This window comes from Anser brachyrhynchus, assembly GCF_964034855.1.
Source record: "Anser brachyrhynchus genome assembly, chromosome: 24".
Taxonomy (NCBI): domain Eukaryota; kingdom Metazoa; phylum Chordata; class Aves; order Anseriformes; family Anatidae; genus Anser; species Anser brachyrhynchus.
In genome coordinates this window covers 319443-336135 of record NC_137717.1, presented here as the reverse complement: position 1 = coordinate 336135, position 16693 = coordinate 319443, and the positions used below count along the sequence as shown (strand labels likewise).

Sequence of the window (16693 nt, the reverse complement as noted above, 5' to 3'; positions counted from 1 at the left end):
AAGCTCTTCTTTCTGTGGGTTTGCAGACTTGCTGCCTGATCCTCTCAGGGACTAGTGCTGTGCTGAATTAGGAGTTTAATTCCCAGTGCCTTGACATATATTTGATCATTCCTCTAATTGCACGTGACACGTACATGGGTCTCTGCTGTGTCAGAAAGCAGCTGGAATGTCTTTCTGTCCACGCTCTGGGCCTTGAAGCATTCACCACCATGCCTTCTGCTGACACCCCCAGTATAATGCGATCCAAATGTGTCCTGTGCGAGGGCCGGTGCATGCCGACATCCTTGCAGCATGATGATTGCTCACAGGCGTGCCGGGTAGTGCAGATTAAAGCCTTGTTTGCAAACGCAGATGATGCTCGTGAGTGACCCTGCTCCTCAAAGCAATGGAGCCCCCTGCTCCTGGAGCACCTTGTGCTGCGGCTCCTGGGTAGAGGCATCAGGATTTTGGGGTGTGCTTGGCCATGCTGCTCAGTGCAGATGGGGAAGCTGGGGTTCATGCACTGCACATGTGGCCAGGGACTGCAGCATGCGACATCCCTGTGTGCTGCCGCTCTGCATTTCCTCCTAGGCCGACCTTGCTGCCCTGCCCATGGAGCCTGCGTTCAGCTGAGCTGCGGAGCAGGTCTCTGCTGGTAAAGCTGCTCCAGGAGGAGATCGAGGAAAAGGCCAGTTCGGTTTCACTGTCATCACCTCCTCCTTGTTCTGAAGTCACCGTAGTTTCAGGTATGTTTAGTAGATGATTTATATTCATCACCCATTAAAGGCTACACTTGCTGCTCTGTCCTGCAGGCTGGCTGCTTCACAAACCCTAGTGCATGACAGCACACCACCCAATTTTTTGTTGACCCCAAGCTTTCCTCTGCCAAATTATCTCATTAGCTTGCAGCCAGGCTCCTGACTGGTGTGCAGCTTTGTGGCCGCAGAGCATGGCCTGTGATGCTGCCTGCTGCTCACACGCAGGGGCTGGGATGTCGGCCGGACAGGGCAAGCGCGCACATCCCTCGGGTGTAAACACCTAAGAGGGGGAGTGCAGCAGCCCCTTGCCCATGTCATCTCATGGCAGCCCCAAAACTGGTCAGAGAGAAAAAGGCTGCATTTTCCTAATGCCTCGCCAGCACCTGCCTTGGCATTCAGCTGATACCCAATATATTGGGTGCTGAGCTACCTCTGCCTTGCTCATGTAGCATATCTACACTGACATGACACATGACTTTCTCCTATGGCTGTTGGTGTGAGTGCCTGATGGTACATGTGTCAAGTGGCTAGCAGATCAGCTGGAACAAGCGGCTGGACCTCAGGGATTGGGATTTTCCCTGGGAAGGTGGACCGGGGACTGGGTTTTTCCCTGGGGAGATGGAACCTCTTAGGCCTCTCCCCATCAAACCAGATGTTTTCACAGACCCTGTAGCAGCTTGAGACCTCTCCCATCTCTATTGAACTTGGAAATGGGCTGAAATGGTCCTGTTGCCATGTAAATGCCCTGAGGTGGACATGAGGCTGAACCCTGGGCGCCACCTGGGTGCCTGGGGAGCGATAAACTCTCGGTGGGTCTGGGTGCTGCTGCTGCTCAGCCCATGCACCTTTACAGGAGCAGGGATGGGAACATGGGAATGGCATCTCGGCAAGTGCTTGCCTAATCCACGCGCATGGAAATGAACTGCTTTGTGCGCAAAAAAGTTGTCGTTTTGCAGAGGCGATGGGTGTGTGCATGTGTGGGTGTTCAAACTCTGCAGAAGCAACCTTGAATGCCTGGAAAAAACTTCTTTGTGCATTTAATTAGTGGTAAATATGATTTACATGCGAGATGCCTCTTGGTCTGAATCTGCCTGCTGATTAGCAATTGCAGCCAATTTATATTGTGTACTTTGTTTGACTTAGACCACAACAGCACTACATGAACGTAACAGATCTTTCTGCCTTTGCATTTCAAAGCCCCGCTCACACAGGGGTGTTATTGCACAATCAGCTCGTGCTGCTCCAAGACGGGACATTTGCCTGGGGAGCTTGGCCTCTGCTCCCCCATCGCCGGCCGCAGCTCTCGCCTCCGACTTTCTCTGCGGGCCGGGGACGGCTCCGCGCCGTGAGTCAGAGCGCCCGGGTCTGCTGGCTCGGCACGGCGGCGGCGCTGGTCGGGGCTGCGTGGCTGACGGCGGCAGCCGGGCTGGCTGGCGGGGAGCTTGGGACCACACCGGGCCTGCATGCAGGGCTGCCCCCGCAGAGGGACGTGAACCATGCTGTTGTGCTCTGAAACAGTGGCACTTGGAGCAGGTAGGGGCCTCTCCAAGCAGAAGTCCTGATAAATGTTGTTGCACACAGAGGTGACCTCTGAAAGCTCTGGTACTGCTTTTTTCAGAGAGAGGAGGAGAAAAGGGAATGCTCTGTGCCCAGGTGTATCTGTGCATCCCCCTTCCTGTCCGTGCACCCAGCACTGCCCTGGGTGTCCTCGAGGATAGACATGGCACTGCCTCCTCGGCTGCGGGCCGGGCTCTGACCCCAGCAGCTCCTGCCCAAGCTCTGCCTGCCTGCGCCGAGGTAATGGCTCTGAGGAGGTTGGCCAGGAGGGTTGCCTGGACATGTGCAGTATTTCCTGTGGTCAGTGTAAACCATTCCCATAAACAAGTATGGTGTGGTTTTGGTTCGGGTTCCTTTTTTCCTCCTCTCTCCCCTTGAGTACTTGCGTTAATAACCCGGGTCCTCTCCCCAGTCTGCAGTGAAGCACCCGTCGAGGTGGGCGTGCTTTTGTCTTGTCCTGGCAAACCCCAGCAGAGCACCTGGGGAGGGCGGTGAGCAATGCAGTGGCTCTCCTCCCGCCCCATCCTGTCTCCATCCCGCCCCATCCCTGTGCTGGGGGACAGGGTAGACAAGGCATGGCATGTGCAATAAAAGCATCGACATGGCCCCTGGGGTCTGGGCCGCAAAGGGAACAGCTCCTGCCCTCGGCTCCTTGTCCCAGCTCTCCGACATGGACGGAGGGGCTCTGTGACTTTTCTTCCTCTGCTTTCCCTTGGAGATGGAGTAAGGAGGGGCTGATGACTACCAAAGGAGAAAAGGAGCACCATTTTTATGCCCTTATTTCATTCCAGGTTTTGTAACTCCAGGGCTAGAATCTACTTTGTGTTTCTACTGACTTCTAGAGGCAACGCTGGGTTTCTGGGATATTCCCAGAGATGTGCAATGAGTGGATGCACTGAGCTGGGATGCCTGAGCCTGCTGGCTCTCAGGTCAAACAGGATCTGGAGCAGCTCGGCCTCGGTGCTGGCCATGGGAGGACCAGGGAGGCAGCCCTCGCTCTGGCAGGCTCACAGTCTAAACAAACAAGGAGGAAAGAGGGGAGCGTTTAACCCAGTTTTACAGAGACAGCGAGATGAAAGCAGTTGCCTGAGGTCATTCCATAAATCTGGGGCAGAGCTTGGATCTGGGCTCACACCTTCCCCAACCTCACCCCAGCCTTGACGAGGCTGATCTGGGGCAGGCTCACATCTGCTTATCCTCTCCCCGGTATTGTCCATCGCTCCAAAACACTCCCCTGTGCTTTCATCTGTGCTGCGCTGCCTCTCGCTGCTCAGCCCGGGGCCGGCATCTGCCCTGGGCCAGGGGGTGTGAGCCCTGCACCGCAGGGAGCCCCAGCTCCTCTCAGCCTCGAGGCACTGGCCCTGGCCCCAGCTCTGGCTGGGAGTGCGGAGCCTGCCGCCGGCGTCAGGCAGGATGCAGCCGAGGCAGAGCTGCAGAGCTGTTTGACTTTCTCTGGCCCCTGATGCCCAGGTGCTTTTGGGCCCTGCTTGGGGAAATAGGGGTGAGACAGGGGCCTCATTAGGCACCTGTTAATTGCCCCCACTGCACTGGAGCAGGGCAAGAAAGCATGCCCTTCCCCACCCTGTGTCCCGGTCCCTCGTGGGGTTGTGTGTCTAAGGGTGACAATGCTCAGGGTGGGCTCCGCATCCCCGTCTTCAGAATGCCAGAGGGCAGGGCCCACAGCTTGTCCGGGCTCCCATCACCATCCCGCCGCCCATGGGCATGTCCTGGCCGTGTTTCCACCACATGGCAGTGAGGGCAGCCGAGCCGCCCCTGGGATGCCCACGCAGCTCCCTCTTGGGCCGGCAAGGCCAGGGGAATCCTGTGGGAGACAAGGGCTCTGCTTCCCACCCACCTGGGGCCGAGGGGATGTGGGACAGGGACTGGCGGTGCCATGCAGGAGCACTGCCAGGGTCTCCGATTCTCCAGCTCGTCTTCAGGGTTCACTTTGGTCTGGGCAGCACTACAGCTGAGTTGGGCTTTTGGTGAGCTCTCATCTTCCTTCCTGTGGGTCTCATGAGGGTCTAGAGATCATCCTGCAGCCGAGGAAGGCTCTGGAGCAGGTAATCGCTGTGCTGGGAACTGGTGCCTTTGGGGTGCTTCAGTGTGATGAGCAGCAGCAGGAGTACTTGTTAATTTTGTATGAGTGCTTCCACGGGCATTATATTTTTCCATGCTAACTTGCTGGACGAGGCTGCTGACGCAGGGTGTTTGCATCAGTGGCTTGGATTGAACCTGTACCCGGGAGTCAGTAAAAGTGCTCAAAGCATGGGGCATTCCGGTGAATTGGGAGGGATGAGCCATGTGATGGTGAACTCCTTAATTTCCAGTAATTTTCACTAGATGTGGGTATTCACAGCAGCTTGGAGCTGCTGTCTGCCTCATTCAGTGGAGCTAGTTTCACTCCCCAGAAGGAAGAGCCCAAGCCCAGCCGTGCTGTCTTGCTCGGAAGGGACCCATGCAGCTCCAGCATGTTGCAGACACCGCTCTGCCAGCAGGAGGGTCCTGCAGAGCTCTGTTCAGCAGCAGCTCTCTGTGGGCTTCCTCCAAGCCAAAGCCATGAAACTGGCTGCATACCCAGCGGGCCGACAGCACGGTCCCATCTGGCCTCTGCAAAGCAAAGGCAGCCTCGTGCGAGCGTAGGCTGAGGCAGGAGCGGAGAATGCTCCTTCCTCCCCAGGGAGCCAGCAGGCCCCGCAGAGGTTAGCGATCCCTCCCTCACCAGCTGTCCTGGCTGCAGCACGCCAGGGAAGGGCTTCTCTGTGAGGCTGGTGGCCCTGCAGCTGCACAAAGGGACCCGTGAAGCCACCACGTCCCCGGGTCCCTCCTGCTGCTGGGCTGGTGCCTGCCCTTGTGCGAAGCACTTGCTGCTCTGGGAAGGCTGTGCTGGCCCCACTGGCAACATCCACGCCACAGCAGCTTGCAGCTGCCCAGGTGCTGCCAGCATTCCTGCCCCCGTTTTTATGGAAGGCCAAGGTTACAGCCCATGCATGCAGGAAAAAAGCTGCAGAAGCAGTGCCCAGCCCAAACGCTTCTTGCGCAGAAGCGTTATTCCTGTGGGTCTGAGCCACTGCGAAGCGTGTTTCTGAAATATGTATTTCTGGGCACCTTCAGCATCTTTCTACAGTGCTAAACAGAATGAAAGGGACTGGAATTTCCTCCTTTTGCTTGGGCTAGACCCAAGGTTTGTTTCTGGTACAGGGACAACGCTGGCTCGGATTTGCCCCAGCTCAAAAATCCCAGACCAAAGCATCAGTGTTGTGACGACTTTTTTTTTTTCCTCCCTTTTCTTTTTTTTAAACAGATGCTTATTTCCCTTGCGGTTTTGGCAACTTAAACCTTATTGTACCGTGCTCGCAGGCGTGCAGCAGACCCTGGCGATGTTTGCCCAAGTGGGAGGGAGAGGCAGAGCCCAGCAACCAGCACCTCGCCTGCTCCGGACGGGGACTTCTTGGGCAGGTCCTTGTCCAACACGCTGGTTCCGTGATGTAGTCCCCAAGGACAGCTCCTTCACGAATAAATTCCCATGTGTGCCATGGAAAGCAAACTCAGCTTTTGCAAGCCACTCAACTACAAAACTGCCATCAAACTCTGCCAGCTGACGGCCCTAACCTGCTGCTGCTGAGTGGAGCAAAGGCATGCCACCAGCAATGGCATGATGCGCCTGGGAGGAAAGAATGGACCGGCCTGGCACACTGGAAATGAGAGACTTGAATGAGGGGAAAGGCTCTGGTTTCTGTCCAGCAGCAGTGGGTGGGATCAGGAGTGAGTTTTAATTCTTGCACAACTCCTCGTGCCAGCATGAGGCTGACAAGGACCTTCGTTCCGTGTGCTTGAGTCAGGCTGCTGTGCAGCAAATAGTTTGTCGTTAGGCAACCCTGCAGCCTGAGCAGGTAAGAGGGAAAGGCCCACTCAGTACCTCGCTCCTTTGCATGCCCGTGAGGGAAAGGCTCCTCCAAGCTGTGCAGAACCAGAGCCAGGTCCTGCCCCTGCTGCAGCCCTGCCTTGGCCCCACGGCCGCTTTGGGGTGGGGGCGGCTCACGGCAGCCCCCAGCCTGGGTAAGGAGATGCAGAACAGAGAAAACCAGAGGATCTGCGTATTTGCAGCTCCCGGGGTCCCCTTTATATAAAAGGCCTTGGCTGGCATTTTCAATTCAGATTTTTTATTATTATTTTATTTGAGCCCGTTTGTTTTACTTTACAGATGAGCTTGGGGAGCTGCACAAGAATACTCCCTGGCCTTATGCAGGCTGCCTGGGGCTAGCAAAATCGCTGGTGTTCATTCTCTGTTTTGGTGGAAATTAACCTGGACTTGCAGCTCCTGGCTTCTCCTTGCCCCCTCCAAAGCACCAGCTCTGGGCAGCACGCAGATTCCCCACAGCTCCACACCTGGGAGTTTGGCTGCACTTTCTCCAGCCCCTTGTTTTTCATCTCCAGAGCTGAAACTATTAATACTTTTGTTGGCAAATGCAAAAGAGAAAAAAAAAAATCCTCTCTTGTAAAAACAGCTGATTCAGATCCATAGTATCTTGATGTGGCAGAAAGAAATTAGGTATTGAATGTGGGCTGAGAAACGCTGTTTGTCCAGGAGAGGGCGGGGGTGGGGGAAAGGCTTCCTTGATTCTTTTTTTTTTTTTTTTTTATGATTGAAATCTCAGTGCTCGCTGTATTTGCAGGGGTTTGTTTCCTTTAGAAGCCAGACGGTGCTGGTGAAACATGCCAGGACAACCGCATGAGCAGCACGGCGCCCTTTTCTAAAAAGCACCGCTCACCCCAGCCCCGCTCCATCCCTGGGCACCCTTGGGTGGGCTGGGCCCCCCGCTAAGGCAGCCCCCTCGCCTCTGCACCCCTCAGTCACGGCCAAGCGAGGAGGAGAGCTGATGCCAATAGCCCCAGTGGTTTTGGAAGAGCCCTGTTAATGCTCGAGCAGTGGATGGAGAGGAAATAACTAGGAACTAATAGGATTAGGTCCAAGCTTCACTCTCCCACAATGATGCTGATGCTGGAAGGAGAAAGGCAGGCTATTCCTTGCTGAGTAAAGCCCTGCTGGGTGGCTGGTCATGGCCAAAGGGTCAGGGAACTGTCTTAAAAATGAGCTTCTAACAGGGAGCAAGACGGGTTGGTTGGTGCTCCATGCAGGTGGTTTGCTCCTCCGCACAGGGGCTGCGGGGGACATGGTGGGCTTTGGGGCTGGCACACGTCCCGGCTGCTCTACCCCATGGCGAAGGGCCAGGTGGCTCCGGGGGGAGTTCGCCCCTGTGGGTGCCACTGCACCCCAGGACTGCTAGGACCAGTGCTCGTGGATGCAAGCCCAGCATCCCATAAATTACTATGTTTGTGCTTCTTCTTCTTTCTTAAACCAAGAATAAAAATTCCTTTACAATTGTGCAGTGAGAACCTCTCAGGGCTTCTGCAGGCATTCTTTGAACTGGCTGTGGTGAGAGGCCATTTCATGGAAAGGCAAATCAAGCCTGGCATTCAGTGGCACAGGACGTTGCAGCCTGTCTGTCCCTCCTGTCCTCAGGCTTTTGGCAGCACAGACAGACAGGCAGAGGGCAGCTGGGACTGATCCTGATTTCCAGGCCTTTGCTTTGGCCCCAGTTCTTTTACCCTACGCCTGTCCCAAGCATCTCCCCTTGTTGCACCACGAGTGCTGGATGCAGTGACCCGGTGCTATGGTGGAGATTCGGTCACCAGCCAGAAGTGCTGGCCCTGTCCCGAGCAGGGCTGAGCTCCATGCAACAACAGCATCTTTCCAAATCAGAGGGTGAGGGTGGGGAGTAAACAGTTAAAGTTTTTCAATCCACCTGTATATTTTCACAAGCCTTCAGATAGCAATCAAGAATGCAGGAAATGGTGTATTTAAGGGGTCTGAATTTGCCAAAACTGTGCCACAAGTCAAACTTTTAAAGCAAAGTTTATTTGTAAAGTTACAGAAGGCCAAAGTATCTCCTGTTAATGGGTAAGTCTCTTTAAAGCTACCCCCCCCCTTTTTTTTTTCACCTCTGCCTTTTAAAATGATTGGGTTTGGGAAGAGGGAGAGGATTCATGAAGAGGGGCTGGATTTTAATCTAATAAGCATTTTTTCCTTCTGGGCAAAGTGCTAGAGCTCATCAAGGCACAGATCAACACTGCTGCGTGCCGGGTTATAGAGGGGCCTTTGACGTTTTCCTTGAATAATTTCAGCTTGTTCCAAGCTGTGCCAGGGACCTGACAAGCTCACAGATGCTGATGGGGCCTGGTGCCCGCTGGCCTGGCTGCGTCCACCCCCCCGGTGCCCGGGAGGGCTTGGTCCCAGGCCCCGAGGCTGCACTGGGGGCTCGACCTCGCCAAAACCAGCATCCGCCTCCTCCACGGCTGTAGCCTGGGCCAGCAGGATGCCGCAGAGGTGAAAGCTCTTTGGTTATTAACCCTGCACATCCCTGCATGTTAATTAGCATGCTGTCTGCGGGGGTCCTTGCTGTTGCCGTATGGCAGGACGCGGAGCCATCAACTGTTTAAAGGCTCTGAGAGGGTGTTTTATTACCTCCTTATGCACAGCGTTGAAGTGACAGCTGCAAAGGCAGTAACTGTACTCCTAGAGCAAGGGTAAAATTTATTAAAAGTTCATTATATATAAAAAAAATTAATCATGTTTTTATTTCTTGTGGTAGGTAGGAGCCGGGTAGCTTTTATTTGGCCACTTGTTGCTCGTAGCTTCTTGGCACAGAAAGCTCTCAGAGAGCGGTGGGGGTGGGATGGAGCCATACACGTCCTAAAACGAGGCACAGCCACGGTGATCTTTGAGGTTGCTGAGCTGTGACCAGGCTGGGCTCGGCAGCCAGCTCTGCTGCAGGGCCAGGGCCCAGGGTGAGGCTGTGCAGCTCCTGCCCGCGCTGCACACAGGCACTGCCATCCTCCTGCTGCAGCGAGGAGGCAGCTGAGGTCAGCAGCACCTCCTGCCTACGTGAGCCGTGGCAGGCAGGCACACGTGCGCCGCTCTCCTCCGCCTCCTGGCCTCGGTGGCGTGGTGCCGAGCAGTGTGGCAGCGAGCTGAGGTGGGCAGGGGCCCTCGGCCCCAGCACGGCCAGGGGAGGTCAGGGGGCCCCTGCCCTGCGATGCTCCCACCTCTGCCGCACTGCTGCTGGCAGCAGCCTGCAGGCAGAGCGGGCCTGTCCCTGCCTGCCGCCCAGAAGCCCCGCGGCTGGGCACGGAGCTGACATCGGCAGCCCCCTGGATCGGCTACACGCACACCGGCCCCGCTGCCATGCAGGGTGTGGGGGGGCAGCGACACCCCCGGCTGGTGACCGATGCTGCTGGGTCTGTGCTGGAGCGGAGGTGTCCTTGGGGTTTTGCACGCCTTGCCTCCTCTGCGATGCGCACGAGGTTTGTTTGGGTTTATTCAAATTGCTTGGCTCCCTCTCATCCCTCTGGGACGAATCGCTGATAAACGTGGAGCCCTGCAGGTGATCCCCGGGCTGTGTTGCACGGCTCGGCCCAGCCGTGGCTGGCGGGGCAGGCGCTGGAGCTGCCTGCGGCATCGCCGGCCCTGGGCACGGGGCAGTGGGTGCCGTGGGGCCGGCACCCGCGCCATCGGCGGCCGTGATGGCAGCCCGCCACCGCAGACTGGGTGGCCCTTCCTTGGGCGGTGACTAATGACTGTTGTAATTGAGATGAGGCTTTAATGCACAGCAGCAGGTGAGCTGGCTGAGGGGAGGGGAAGAAAAGAAAGAGATAGAGAGCGGGGAGTGCGGCGTGTCTCCCGGTGAAACGGCCGCCGACCAGCCAGCCCAGCTGGTTGAACAAGCCTGCTCCGCGGTGCTGCATTTCGGCACATGCAGGGCTGGGCCCTCACCTCTCCTCGCTGCCGCGTGCCCAGCGTGGCACAGAGATGCCAAGTGCGGATCATACATGCATAAAAAGTTTTTTTTCTTATTTTCCTGCAAGTGAAAGCACAAAGCCACCCCAAACCCATGAGATGCCTCTGTCCTCTCTGGCGATGGTGTTCAGCAAGGTACACAGGTGCCTTTAAGTGCCAAGACACCCTGGTTTCTCCCAGTGAAGAAAAAAAAAAAGAAAGGAAAAGAAAAGAAAAAAAACATCTTTAAGAAAATTCCTCCAGTACTTTCCACACATTTCTTCCCCCCCCCCCCCCCCCCTCCCCCCTTGGAAGAGTATCTCCTCCGGTTCCAAAGCCACAAGAAAATATCTTTGTATTTTTAAACGAAACCTCAGGGTAAATAAAGGTTTGCATGTGCATTCAACACACACCAGTACTATTGCATGGGCAGGGGTAAAAAATCTGCCAGCGCAGTTTTCTGCAGATATAAGATAGAAAGGTGGAGAACATTTTTTAAATGTTCTGAAAACATTCCATCATCTATAGGAATCAAAGCCCCATTGAAAGCTACAGAACCCCTCACATTCGAGGTTTTAATGAAAACCAAATTTTTCATGCCCTGTGTTTTTCTTTGCAAGGATTTCCAAGGGAATACAACTGAACCAGGGGGCTGGCTTGGGGAACTTGGCTAAAGTTTCTCATTGCCCACTAGGGCTTTAGCTGTGTTATTTCTTTAATGGTTTAAAGATAATATGGCACTCATATTTTTGGACTTATCAAAGTGCACTCTTGCCCCACCTGGATCAGTGCTCAGTTGTATTTTACTGAAAAATAGAAGATGAAGTGTATGGGGGGGTGATGACCGTGGTGGGGTGGGGGGGGGTGTGTCTCCGTGTGCTCAGACAGGGACGAGTCCCGAGGCTGCTCTGACTGCTTCAGGAGCACGAAGACCAAATGCTGGCCTTAGTGTCAAGCCTGGCAAGAGGGGTCGGGCACCAAGGGGCTGGCCAGCACCAGGCTTTCTTACCCTGGGGAAGGTGTTTAACCTGTTGGAGATGGTCTGGCCCTGGTAGGAGTGGAAATCTCTGCGCACGCTCTCTCTGTTTTTATGCCCTCTCTCCCCTCCAAAAAAAAAAATATCTGTGTGGAAAGCCAATTGCTTTGGGTCAGCTGAAAGGTTTTGTTGCTATTGTTAAGAAACTTCTCATTTCTACTTTTTTCTCCTTTGCTTTGTCTACCTCCATGTTGAAGCGAGGTGCCATGGTGTTGAGGATGCTGGTGCATGTGGCGGGGCTGCAGCCGATGCCTGGTGCTGGCCCCCCACCAGCACCACTGGCCCCCGCTGCTGTGCCGGGGGCGTGCAGGGGGGGCCGCAGGTGCCCACCCAGGCAGGACAGTGGGGGCTGGACCACACAGCTCCAAGCTGGCATGAAGGGGGGGGCGTGGGGAGCCCAAAAAGCACTCGATGGGACAACAGGAGTGGCCTCGGGACCCCTGAGTTTCACAGGCATGTTTAATTCCCTCATTAACGTCCCCCATTAGAACAATTCATTCTTTCATTCTGGCTTAAACACCCAACTTTACTTTACAGCTCATTTCATTTATGACTGAGAAATGAAATTACTGTATCGATTTCATGGCAGACAGCAAAAAAACCTGGGTGTTCCCAGCTGTAATAAACCCACTGGCTGCAAAGACAAACAGCAAAACCTGCCAAGGCGGGGATGGGGCTGCAGCTGCCCCTGGGGATGGCTCTGGGGCCTGTGGCCCTACAGGCAGCCCTGCTCCGTGCCACCTCCAGCTCCCCTCCCTGCAGCCAAACCCAGTGCTGCCAAGGGCTTTTACACCCATCTTAAAGAATTAGATATATGTGTTCTCAGGGACCCAGGGGTCTTTGCAAGTCACTAGAATGGAAAGGAAATATGCTGCCTGGTAGCACTAGTGTGAAATATTCCTCCTGGAGCTGAGCCAGAGGCTGGATGGGAGCTGGAGAAGGGCTGGAGCAGTGAGTGGTGATGGGGAGCCTGACCTGGTCCTTGGCTGCTCAGCACTGAATGCACACAGCCAGGATTTGTTTTATCCAGCTCAAAAAGGCCATTGGCATTTTCTCACTCCTCCTGTCTTGCTGGGTCACAGGCATTGCTGTGCTGCATGTGGGAGCTTGGGGCAGCAGCCCTGTGATCCCACCGCTCTCCACCTGAGCATCTCTGGGCTGGAGCAGGGAAGTGATGCACCTAGACAGCTCCCAAAGGCCAGATCCTGCCCTATCGGTGCAGTGCATCCCTGGTGGAGCAGCACATCCCTGCAAGGAGCTGAGCAGCCGGGTGCACCCGAGCAGGGCTGGCGGGAGGTGGCGGGAGGTGGTGGGTGCCGCCGGGCGTGCGTCCCCCGCCACGCGGACATGCCCCGTCACGCGTGTGCGCCCTGCCCACGCAGGCAGGTGCATGCCCACGGGCGTTCACCTGGAGGCTGCGTCAAAACGGCGCCGTGCACACACACACACACATGCACATGCTCCTGCAGCCTCGTCGCCTGTGCTCACCTTGGCTGTCCTAATTAAAGCCTGGTATCGCCCCATCTAACGCGACTCCAGGGTTAATGAGTCCTTGCTCTCCGTTTGAAGTCGAGCTGCTTTCATTGCCTGGTGTCTGATGGCGGTGGGAGGCACTCAGTGCAGCGAGCCAGCATCCCAGAGCCGTGTCGCTACCATCACTTTCAGACTCTGTAGGCTAAGCCAAGAATAGATATTTGCAGCATAAGAGTGCATTTTAATTTAGACTCTTCTGATCTCCCAGCCCAGCCCAACCTCTCTACACAAGCAAACACCTTCCCTGCATCTCACCCTGCTACTGTCAGGGAATTAACAGTTATACAGTTGATTTTATTTGCATGACTTAAATAAAAAATAGTATCTGTGATTAAGTTACAGCTCTCGTGCAGAATGGCACATTATGTGCTTCAGGGAAATTTCAAGATGTGGTTTCTGTGCTTTGTGCGGCTGCCACAAAGGCGGTGCTTGCTCCTACGCAGGCTGCTGAGCGCAGCCACCAAGCACCAGCCTGCGGGTTCGGGGTGCCAGCGGGATGCGTGCCCCAGTGACACGGCCCTGTGTTGGCAGCATCCTTGCGGGGTGGGAGGGATTCAAGGAGGCTGATGGGGATCCAGGGACCTGGGTTTAAATTAGGCACTGGGAAAGACCCTGGCCTTGTCTCCTCTCACCCAGAGAGGTTGTGGCTGCCCCATCCCTGGAGGTGTTCAAGGCCAGGTTAGATGAGGCCCTGAGCAACCTGATCTAGTGGGTGGCATCCCTGCCCATGGCAGGGGGGTTGGAACTAGATGATCTTTAAGGTCCCTTCCAACCCAAAGCCATTCTATGATATGATGGGGAGCCACAAGCATCACGATGGGGGCAGTTTTACATACTGTGATGCCTTCTCCTTCTTCCCTCTATGCTGTCTGGGCTGTCCCAACCAGGAACAAGCAGGCATCAGGTAAAGCAGGAGTCCTGGCATGGCCAAGCAGTGGGGATTTGTTGTTAGAGTTCTATTTATAGGAAAACACAGACGGTTGTGGGTTTTTGTTGTTTTTATTTGAAATAGAGAGTCTGCAGTACATGGGCAGATTCAGGACTGCATTTAGTGAACAAGTTCTGGTTGGGGTGTGGGGGCTGGATGGCAGCTTCAGAACTGACCAAGACTGGGGAGAGACAGCTCAGCAGATGGGTTAGTGGACCTGAAAAATGAAACATCCTGGCTCCAGCTGAACAAAACAGCTCTTGTGACCCCAGTACAAAGTTTTTATGGGGTTGTTTTTGTGTTTCACCAATCTTGAGAAGTTCTGAGTGATCAGGAATGAGGGATTGGTTTTTTCTTGGATTTCTATAGTTTGGGCAGTGACCCAGCCAACCCCCTCTTGCTTTTTTCCCAGCTCCCATCTTCGCCAAGCCTCCTACCAGCCAGCACCGCGGCAGCAGCCAGACGGGGCTTGCTGCCAGCAGGTCCTGGCGTGGCTGCATTTTGCCCTTTACGGTCTTGGTTTAGCAGCTCCTGACTTTTCCAAGTAGATGGCAAAGGCACTGGTTGCCTCTGAGAGATGCTGAGCACCAGCACTGTACTGGCAGGGGGGTGAGTAGGGGGTGGCACATGTGTGTAAGTGGGGCAGCACATGGGCAGGGCTGCAGCTGCAGCTCTGTTTTGGGGAGGGAGTGAATGCTGGGCTGGCGTGGCAGGAGCTGCCTCTTGGTTTGAAGAGCCTGTGAGAAGCGAAGGGCTCACATGTGTGTCTGTCTGGGAACCAAACAGAGAGAGGAAAAAAATAAACAAAAAAACAAACAAAAAAACCAATAACAACAAGAAAATTAATAAAAACAGCCCATACATATAAAATACATGTATAAATATGTATCTCCCCCAAAGCATGAAGTCCCACTGAGTAAATAGAAGCGAATGATGTGTAACCTAACACTTTCCCAGACGCCCTAATGAATTTTCCATGTTTTCTACCATTTAGCTTCTAAATAGGCAGTATTCAAGAAGAACACCAGCAGCCCCCATCCGCTGCAGCAGGATGCCCCCGCAGCAGGATTATCCGCCCGCAGATGCAGACAGAAGCTGTGCTAGAGCAGGAGCATTCGGCAGGGTTTGACATTCGGGGGTCTGGGGCTGCAGAAAGGGTGATGGGCACCTCACACGACTACCTGGCCCTGCTGTTTTGGAGGGGCAGGACTGTGCCCTAATGATGCTGGCCACTGGCCTGTACACAGCTCGCTAACGCTTGGACGAGGGAAAGGCAAGGCCCCATGGCCTCGTTCGTAGGCATTGCCCCAAGGCAGGCTCCATCCCACATGCCCTGTGTAACCTATAAACCTTTTGGCAGTGAAAAGATTATTACTAAGATGGGCAGTTTGGAGACGACACTGTTATTAAAAGAGAGACTGGGTTTAGAGTTTGGTCTGGAAAGAGAATACAATGAAATTTTAGTGTAGCTGAGACTTTTGTTAGCTTTGTTCTCAAAGGAAATGTTCTTCATTTTTCTTAGGCTATTTTTTAGCACAGACTCTGTTCAGTTTAATATCTGAACGTTCAAAACCAAAATCATCCAAGCTTCAGTGATGTGTGCCTCCAACCCCCCCCCCCCCTTCAATTTGCGAAATTAAAATCGAGTGTTTATGCTGCAGCTGCCCCACAGCACCGCCCCGGTGCTCAGCCGACCCCTTCACCAGCGGCAGCCGCGGGGCGCCCAGCTCGGCCAGACCCCACTGCAGCCACGCGTGGGCGCAGCCTTCCCTGTGAAGTCACTACGGTGGTGAAAAACCTGTGCAAGATGCGGCCCCAGCATCCGCAGCACTCTGGATCCTGTGCTTGGTAGGTGGCCTGTATAAAAATAACGCCCATCTGGCCTTCAGGTGTCGGGTAAGTTTAACATCACCAGTTCTCTGAGCTGCATGTGCCTCTGCTCTGTGCTTCAGCTGCCGCTGTGTCCTCCCTGTGCTGGGTGAGCCCAGCAGTGTCTGGAAGGGGAGCCTTGGCCCTGGACAGGCACCGGCACTAAAGCCATTCTGCCCCCCAAAACCCTTTTCAACAGGTGCCCCAGTGAGCACTGGGGTGTGTGGCAGCGTTCTGCAACGAAGCCCTCCTTCTTCATCGTTTGTTTTTTTTCTTTCCACCTTCTCTCTTTCCATTGCATTGCTCACTGAGGCCGTGAGTAAAGTGTGGATCAGTTTGGCATGGAAATTTCCTGCAAATAACAGCTATACCTTGGGGTGTCTTCTCTCACAGTAGCTGTGAAGAAAAGGCAGCTATGTCAGGGGGTTGACTTGAAATGCAATTCCGCTGGCCAGGGCTGTGGAGCCGGGCGCTCATTTGGTATGCTTTTGTCTGGGTTTTTTCCTTTTTTCTTTCTTTTCTTCCCTTACAAGGACTGCTGTGGGCTGTGCTTATGGAGCTGTTTGCTGAGGGGCAGCAGGGCTCTGCCCCAGCCCGCAGGATGCACGAGGCGCTGGCTTTGCCCTGCAGTGCCGCTGCCGCCACCTTCGCTGGGCATCCCTGTGCTCGCTCATGGCCAGGGCTTGGGTTGCGTTTCTCTCATCTTGGCTCCTCCAGGGTTCCAGGCAGACAGCGTGCTGGTATCTGACACTGTCCTGGGCTGTGCTCTTTGCTTTTCCTCTGTCATTGGGGTCCTCGAGGTGAGCAGTGAGAGCCAAGGGGTTGGGGCTTGGGCTGTGTGGAAGCTGGGTGCTGTGTGGGCTTTGTGCCGGAGCTTTCATGCGCCGACAATGGCAGATGGGGAGGGGCGCAGGGCAGGGGCCCAGGACCATGGAAAACAGGGACAAGGGGCTGAAGTCCTTCGTGTGGTGACAGGGCCAGATCCTGGGAGATATTTAAACTTTGCTGGGAACTAAACGCCTGCCAAGCTCTCCAGGTCAGGGCCCAGTCTGGTCTTGCAGAAGGCTATAGGAGTCTTTTTTATGGATTTCAGGAGAGTCAAAAGCTGGCCAGAGCCTGTGGGCATGTGCCTGAGTTCTGAGGAGCTCAGGGCCGCTCACTGCGCCTGCTCTGGCCAAACTGCGGCTGTGGCCGCC

General features: G+C 54.9%; 1 long non-coding RNA gene across 1 annotated transcript; it reads left to right on the top strand.

Annotated features, from left to right (window-relative positions):
• Positions 1 to 368: 368 nt before the first annotated feature.
• Positions 369 to 16666, top strand: LOC308182386. Its single transcript, XR_013941807.1, has 4 exons — positions 369 to 451; positions 571 to 725; positions 5599 to 8256; positions 15290 to 16666. It is a non-coding gene; the product is annotated as an uncharacterized lncRNA (long non-coding RNA).
• Positions 16667 to 16693: the final 27 nt, after the last annotated feature.